An 8357-nucleotide genomic window follows, 5' to 3' on the forward strand; every position below is an offset into this window, starting at 1 on the left:
TACGAACTTTCTTTTGAGCTAAAAAATCCATGACTAGCTTGGAAGTGTGTTTTGGATCATTGTCGTGTTGGAAAGTCCAACCACGCAACATTTTGTTATTTCCATATGGCAGCATTATATCTTTGATTATTCCTTTATACATGTTTTGGTCCATAATGCCTTGAACTCGATAGATTGGACCTACTCCATCACGGCTAAAACATGACCAAACCATAATTGAACCACCACCATGCTTTACTGTAGGAACTTGGTACTTAACATCATTTCGAAGACCTATTGGACGTCGAACATATTTAATACCATCAGAACCAAACATATTAAACTTTGACTCATCACTCCATAGTATTTTTGACCATTGGTTTGCTGTCCAACTTAAATGTTCTTTAGCGAATTTTAACCGTGCTCTACGATTTTTTGCAGAAATAAAAGGTTTTTTAACAAGACGACGGCCAAAAAGGTTGTTTTGTCTTAAGCGACGCTTTTCTGTTGCATAAGAGCACGAAATTTGATGGGACTGTGTAAGTTCTCTATGAATTTCTTTAGCACTCTTGCGCGGATCTGGCTTTGACGATCTTACTACAACATTATCTTGGCGAAAAGTTGTTGATTTCGGGCGTCCTGACTTTGTTGATATTTGGAAGTGACTCCGTTGTTGAAAAACTTTTAATGTATAACCAACTGTTGATCGTGGAATATTCATATCTATTGAAATTTGTCGCACAGTCTTACCGTTATTAAATGCTTGTACAATCAACTTTTTCACTGCCTCGCTTAAATATTTATTATGTCCCATTACAAATTATTGATCATTGAATGTTTTTATAAAAATCTGCCTTCAGAAAAAGAAGTTAAAATAATCTAAGTTATATCAACATTGTTAGAGTTTAGTTTGTCCAATTACTTTTGAGCCAATCATTTCCATTCTTTTAGCAAAATTTTGAGTAATTACTCCCAAAAGGGAATTGTTGTTTTGTTTTTCATAATTGTAGTATAATTTGACATGCTTACGCGAAATTTCATTTAAAAATCTTTACTTAATGAGAAAATATAACAAAAAAGGTGTTTGTCCAATTACTTTTGGACGCTACTGTATATATATATACACACACACACACACATATATCACAATAATTTCGTGTATATATAAATATATGTATGTATATATATATACTATACATGTTTATATAAATATATGTATGTAAATATATACTATACATGTATATATAAAAATATGTATGTATATATATACTATACATGTATATATAAATATATGTATGTATATATATATATATATATATATATATATATATATATATATATATATATATATATATATATATATATATATATATATATATATATATATATATATACAGGCTTGCGGAGCCGCCCAATTTTTTTCACGGCTCCGCTCCGGCTCCAGCTCCTCATAACGTCAATAGAAGAATAAGATTTAAAAGTATAACTTGCCGTCTATTCATAAATTTTTTTAATGAATGAAAAATAAATTACTACATTTTTTTGAAGAATCAGTCCCTTTCATATACCCTTTCATTTCGTACTTGCAAATTTATCCCTTTGCCTGGTCATTTCTACAAAATTTTTTCAACAAGTTTATTTAGCATCAAATTCCAAATTCAAAACGTTTTCTCATTTTTTTTTCTGTCAATACACATTCAAAAGTCAAATGTACCCTTTATTCATTCGAAGAAAAACCATGCTATCAATCAAATCCGATTCCATATGACTTCTTCGGTCCGGAGTCAGAAATTTTAGGCCAGAAAACACCCGCTCCACGCTGACTTGCGTCATAGGAAGAGCAGAAGCAATCTGGCATGCTTTCTGGATCAACTTGGGAAACAGCTTTATTCCGTCCAAAACAGTTTTGCACTTCGAATTTCCATCATCCTTTTTCTTCATGATCTGTGAAATATTGTAAAGCATTTTTAATGTTTTTAAATTTCAAACAAATTATAATCTATCATATTCTTGCAGTGAGGAAAGTAGAATGTCAAAAAGTAAAGTTGATGACACAGTATTTTGAATTTCATTAAAGTACGTAACTTCACAGTATTTTGAATTTCATTAAAGTACGTAACTTCAAATTCCAATTTTCGTTTAAAAAAATAATAGATTGAAAACTGAGATAAAAACCTGTTGCTCTTCTCCAAGAAGGCATTGATATTCACATCCACAAAGACAGCAGCACAAAAAAAGGGATTATCGATTAAAAGTGATTCCCGATGCACCATTGAATCCCTGATATTCTCCCCAAAATCAGACGTCTTGAATTCACCAGAAACTAGCTCCTCCTTCAGAATTTCCTGAATGTAAATAAAGTTCCCAGGCGTGAGATCCTGACTCTGGAATTGTTGAGTTGCGACTGCCGGTTTCTCGAGGATTTTTGCAAATTCCTCTATTTGCTTTAGAAACGTAAAGTCACGGGTGTTAAATTCCGCTTCCAGTGCATTCAGGACATCACGCATCTTAAGAAGTCTGTTGAGCATGTTAAATGTACTGGACCATCTGGTTGCATTGTCGATTATTGCAATCTGTAAATTTGAGAAATTTGAGTAACTTTTTATAAATTTAAATGTTTTCAACATTCGAAAACGCATAATTGACAAATGTTAAATTCAAACTCAAGTTCAGATTCTTATTAATATTCATTTAAACATTTTCATTTATTGCGATTTGCGATTATATTGTATGTACCTTTTTAGTTTTGTGTTGTTTGCAAAATTTATTTGCTTTCGACGTTTGACAAGCTTTTGCTACATCTCGAGCTTTGCCAACCAGAGACTTAATGCCTCGTTTTTCCAAGCCGTCTTCAACAGCCAGCTGCAAGGTGTGAGCACCACAACGTTGCAGATTAACGGTATTTATGTTTTTCGATATTTCGTTGAATTAAGGCCTCTGCTGTTCAAACACGTCGTCGTCTTTGTCGTCGTCGTCAGTGATATAAGCATCCGGCAGATCACCTTCAATTTCAACCTAAAATCTTCTTCGATTTCAACGCCAGCAAGTTCTTCAGCAGACTCGTCAGTGACGTCACCTTCTTCATCTGTCTTTCCAAAGTCTCCAACCATTTTCACCATGTTCGATCCGTTATCAGTCGTAATTCCGAGGACATTTTTTTCCTGATGCCATACGATTCCAGCACGCCTTCAAGAGATTCTTGATTTCGCTATCCATCAAGAACTGCAGTTGACGCCAAGAAAGCTTCGATTATGTCTTGAAAGCTCCGTCGAATTTCAGAAAAACCAGCTTTTCCAGTAGATTGGTTTTTAACTTAGCCCGCTTTTTTTGAGCCAAAGCCATGATTTGACTTCGAGCAGAATCCCGGTTGACTTTCAAGCCAAAATGTTTTTTCCAAATCGCCAGTCAAAATCTTGATTCCTTCACTGCTGAATAGGTTAAAGGGAGCGCCGTTTTGAAGAATCGGTATATTCATGCCTTTCTTGAAGTCCTCTTTCGAAATTGTGATGGTAACTTTGTTGAGAAAGCGATCGATGGGTGCTTGCACTTTTCTCGTCTCACTAGTCGAGCCCTGATTTCCTCCAAAAATGGATGAGGTGCTTTTTTTTTCCTTTTCGACCTTCTCTTTCTTCAGTTTCTGCTCTCTTGCCTCAACAATTTTTGTCAAAAGTGTCGAATGTTTATTGGCAAAATGGCGTTTCATGTTGGCGGTGGGTTTTTTTTTCCGTTGCTCTTTTCCCTTGTACTGCATTTTGCATGTTGCACCGCAAAGTTTGCTGACTTCCTCCCCTACACTAATGTCAACTTGACAAAAAAACCCTTCGTCCTCTTCGCGATAAGCAAACCATTTCAGTTCATCATATAACCTCTCGTCTTCTACGTTATCACTCATGGTTGCAATTTACAAATAACAGAAATCGCGGAAAAATTCCAAATATATATTCAACTTTATATAAATATTGCAGGAGAAGAAAAGAAAAATACAAGATTATTTTTGGGTCATTGAATAATTTTGAAATGAAAAAAAAATGATAGAAGATAAGAATAAATATGGCACTTCATTCATTTCACAAGAATAAGAATTTTAAAAAAATATATAAGCAAATATATGGTGGCGGCCATTTTTTTGAGATTTATGTTTAGACTAAACTTGTAAGTCATTTTATTGTATATGAAATGATTTGTTAGAGACTTAGAGAACTTTGAGTTTTAAGTTTCTTGAATGAAGTGCAGAGGTCGCTAAAAAAAATGTGTCAAAAATTAATCTAAAATTTGTTCAGTTCAAAATTTTTTTGAGAGCCGGGATCTACTAGTTTTTCTCGGCTCCGGCTCCTACAAAAACTATCGGATCCTCGGCTTCCGACTCCGGCTCTGGCTCCGGCTCTGCAAGCCTGTGTATATATTTATATATATACATACATATATTTATATATACACGTATATATACAAACACGCATTTATAAATATATATATATATATATATATATATATATATATATATATATATATATACAAATATATATATATATATATGTATACATATATTTATATATACACGTATATATATACACACACGCATATATAAATGTATATATATATATAAAATATATATATATATATATAGTATCCTAGATCGTAACTAACAAAATTATTGTTATTAACCTATTTTTGTTCATTAACCAATCAAACTATGTGGAGTTTTCTTTGTTGTCTACTTAAAACCATTCTTTTTTGGAGATGCTACTTAACTGAACACAAACTAGTTAAAAACTCAGGCATGAGTATTAAACATTATGGTTTCCAACTTTTCTTAAACTTGGTTTATCAATAATTAGGATCAAAATTAAACTGAACCTAAGGTTCAGTTGGATTTGAGCCCTAAACCATTAAACATTGGTTTAATAAGATGTCACCTCAACTGCAGTGATGATCAAACAATTTTGGTCCAATTATATTTGATAATTTTTACATATCCAAGACTTTGGGATGTAATGATATATAAAAAAGGGTTGTAATTTTTTTACTATGATAATAATAACTATGATACAATCAAAAATAGCTGTATTTTTTCTATAAAAGAATAATTACAAAATAACAAAAAACTGCTGTTTTAAATAAACATATCCTTAACTTGCACATTGATCTGAATATCAGGCTTTTATTACTTTTACAGTATACCCAATATAATAAATCATCACATTTGTAATAGACAATATTAATTACTTGAATTTAATATATAGTCACATTTAGGTAACTTTTAACTTTAGAAATTATAATTTAACATACAAACACAACTTATCTAAAAACATCTATAATTTTGTAGTCCTAACATATTTTTAAGATCTAACATATTTTATTTGACGATAGCAATAATACACTTGAATTAATTAATTTTGTAAGCTAAACAAACCAACTTGTTATTTTCACATTTAACCAAAACATGACTGACTGCTATATGCTATATAGTATACCTATATAATATAGATAACACAGTAACACTACTTTTTTTTTTTCTGTTGAAAATAGACAAACTTGAAAAACACCAATCAATGTTTCGAATAAGCCTCGTAAAACTGTAAAACGTTTTCTTAATCCAGCAGCATTTTAATTTCAAATTAAATTTGAATAGATAAAATTGGTTTTGCGATCAGCTACACTTTGATCAATTTATGATGTGTATACGCTTACTAAGTTCAGAATTGAGATTAAAGTAGATGCAGACTGTTCTTATTTTAGCTGCTAAAATGATGTTCTAAAAATATTGTAAATTTCTCATTTGCATTAACATACCATATGTCATATAACTATTTAAAATAATTACTTCTAAACAAAATCAAATGTGGCAAGTGAAACTTTGTGTTTAAACTTAAACAGATTTATATCTCAGGAATAGATGGAAAATAATGCAATTACTGTCTTCTTATTTACAACTTTTATCATCAGATCTGCCATTTGTAGTGAAATCACATTTTGTCAAGGCGCATAATTTCATGCAATAAAAACTTTGAACGCCCGGAGAATACAGATAGTTCAAAAATAAAGCTGGCGGTAGACGATAATTCGTCTGACTTTTTTTTCCCGTGAACTTTGGGAAGTCAGACGAGAAAACTTTGGTTATTTAAAAAAATGAATAATGGCGAAATGTAATTACGTTTCGCAGGTTTAAGGACGGGGGTAATAAACTTTTTAAAAATCAACTATTTTCAACCAATTATCAACCATTTTGCCAAATATAAATATACGTCGAATATATTTTGTAAACCCGTATTTTGTACTTTCAAATTAATGTTTTTCACAGCCTGTTGATCGGCAAACAAAACAATCTATGCTATTGCTGAGAGCTATTAAAGCTTCTTTTTGGTAATCCTTTAAAGACTTAATAAAAAATAAATCACAAACTATTTTAAAAGCATATGCTTGGAGTGAGTGACTTTTTAATGCGAATTAATATTTAGAATTTCTTTTGTAGCGAGTTTTTAAATTAGTTTTACTCCTTCAAAATACAAATACACAAGATATAATGATTTTAAAAATATTTCATGATTTAAAATATAGTTTATTACATTATAACTTTAGATATAATAAAAAAATAATCATTTGAATGTCTATGAATATAATGTCTAATTTGTATCTTAATAATCAGAAATAATTTCATTTAATTTATATTACGGATCAAACCGAAAAAAAAAAATTATTAAAAAAATTCAGCAACCCAAAAAGATAATTACTTTTAAAACTTTCAATATCCGCAAAAAATATTATTTTAAAAACTTTCAATATCCATACTTCGGGTATACATGTCGAACTCGGGGTACCTACCCCGAGTTCGGCACCCCAAGCCAGGCTCTGCGTAAAAACCAAACTCAGGGTGGAACATAGAGAAGAGTTTTTTTAGTAAAAGAGGAAATGTAGAATTGAACCGTTGTGTTCGCTACGAAAAAGCTACATGGTTAGAAAATAGATTTGCTTTAAAGATTTTTGTCCATTCATATAGCTTCTAAGTATTGATAGACATTAATCATGATGATCAATTGTTATTTAAACTATTTTTAATGAGTTTTTAATATAATAAAGATACAATCCTATAATAGCAACAAAATATTTGTTGTACAATTTAAAAATGGCTTCAAGAACTGAAAGAAGAAAACGTCGTAATCAATTTGATATTTTTGTCTCAAGATGAAAAGGTAATACAGCAATATAAATAGGTAGCTAATAATCTTGATAATTTAAAAATATCAAAGTAACGTTATAAAGTAATTATAGTAGATTGTTGCTTTTATCTCATCCTATTTATAGACTATCAGACAAATATCTGACTGCCTTTTTTTATCTAAACTTTTGTAACTTTTTTTAAAAAAATTTTGGTCAAATATATTCATTTTAGGAGAATCTTCCAATTACATGACGCAGGGTGAGCCTGTTGTAGATGAGGAGAATGTTAAAATTGGTGAAGATAACTTTGATAGAAGTGTGCCTACTATTTTTGATGGTGCGACTGGATTATATGTATAAATGGAGTACAAAAGCAATGAATGTAAATTAGGATTTCCTTTGTTTAATCTAAATTGTTAATTTTTGAGACTAATACTCACCAAACACATGCTACAAAAAAGATTGCTGTCAGTTTTTTTACTAAGAGTAATTAGTCAAACTAATTGAACAAACTCGTACACCGCTGTACCTTGCTAAAAGGCCTATTTAAAAAAAAATTTTTTTTCAGGTAAAGTTTCATTAAGAGAAAGTCATCAAAGTAAAGAAGAATCCAAGTGTCATTTTTTATCTCTTCATATAAAGCTGTTATTTCTGTTTGAGTTTGAGTGAAAACAAAATTTGAATTTCTCAATCTCCATTCCCACATGTTAGTTATTAACATTATCAAATTTCTTTAATGTGATTTTAATCGTGCATAAATGTATGTTATCAGTTGCTAAATGTCATTGTTAAAGTAAATATCATTTAATAATATGATTTTTATTTAGTTCTAGCCTGATTGCTTAAGTACATCTCTTAATTTATCTGATGTAAGTAAAAGTTACATTTCTGCTGTTAATTGTGATGAGATGATTTATTTATTCTTATATGAAAGTGTTTTGTTGCTATGTTTTTTGTTTTTTTTTAAAGGTTTTCAGTTTTCAACTACCTGTATTGCCCAGCCAATCGTAAGTTTTTGAAAATTGGGATCTAGTTATATATATTTAGTTACACTAAAGTTTGATTATGTTTTTAATTTTTTAATGATTTCATATAGGTTTCAAGCATTCCACGGTCAGATATACAGTCAATTGTATGCTGTAAACTATTTATTGTTCATGTATAGGTTTTCTCTTAATCTTTACTGCATTTATAGTAATACTATTTATATCCTGGTATATAAG

General features: G+C 30.4%; 1 long non-coding RNA gene across 1 annotated transcript; it reads left to right on the plus strand.

Moving 5' to 3' along the window:
- Nucleotides 1-7702: 7702 nt before the first annotated feature.
- On the plus strand, nucleotides 7703-8357 carry LOC149890316 (uncharacterized). The gene is made up of 4 exons (XR_016451586.1): nucleotides 7703-7840; nucleotides 7962-8003; nucleotides 8104-8141; nucleotides 8231-8357. It is a non-coding gene; the product is annotated as an uncharacterized LOC149890316 (long non-coding RNA).

The sequence above is a fragment of the Hydra viridissima genome, unplaced genomic scaffold (assembly GCF_058129835.1).
Source record: "Hydra viridissima isolate aposymbiotic clone 2 unplaced genomic scaffold, HvirCarnegie_v1 scaffold_4, whole genome shotgun sequence".
In the NCBI taxonomy this organism is placed as follows: Eukaryota; Metazoa; Cnidaria; class Hydrozoa; order Anthoathecata; family Hydridae; genus Hydra; species Hydra viridissima.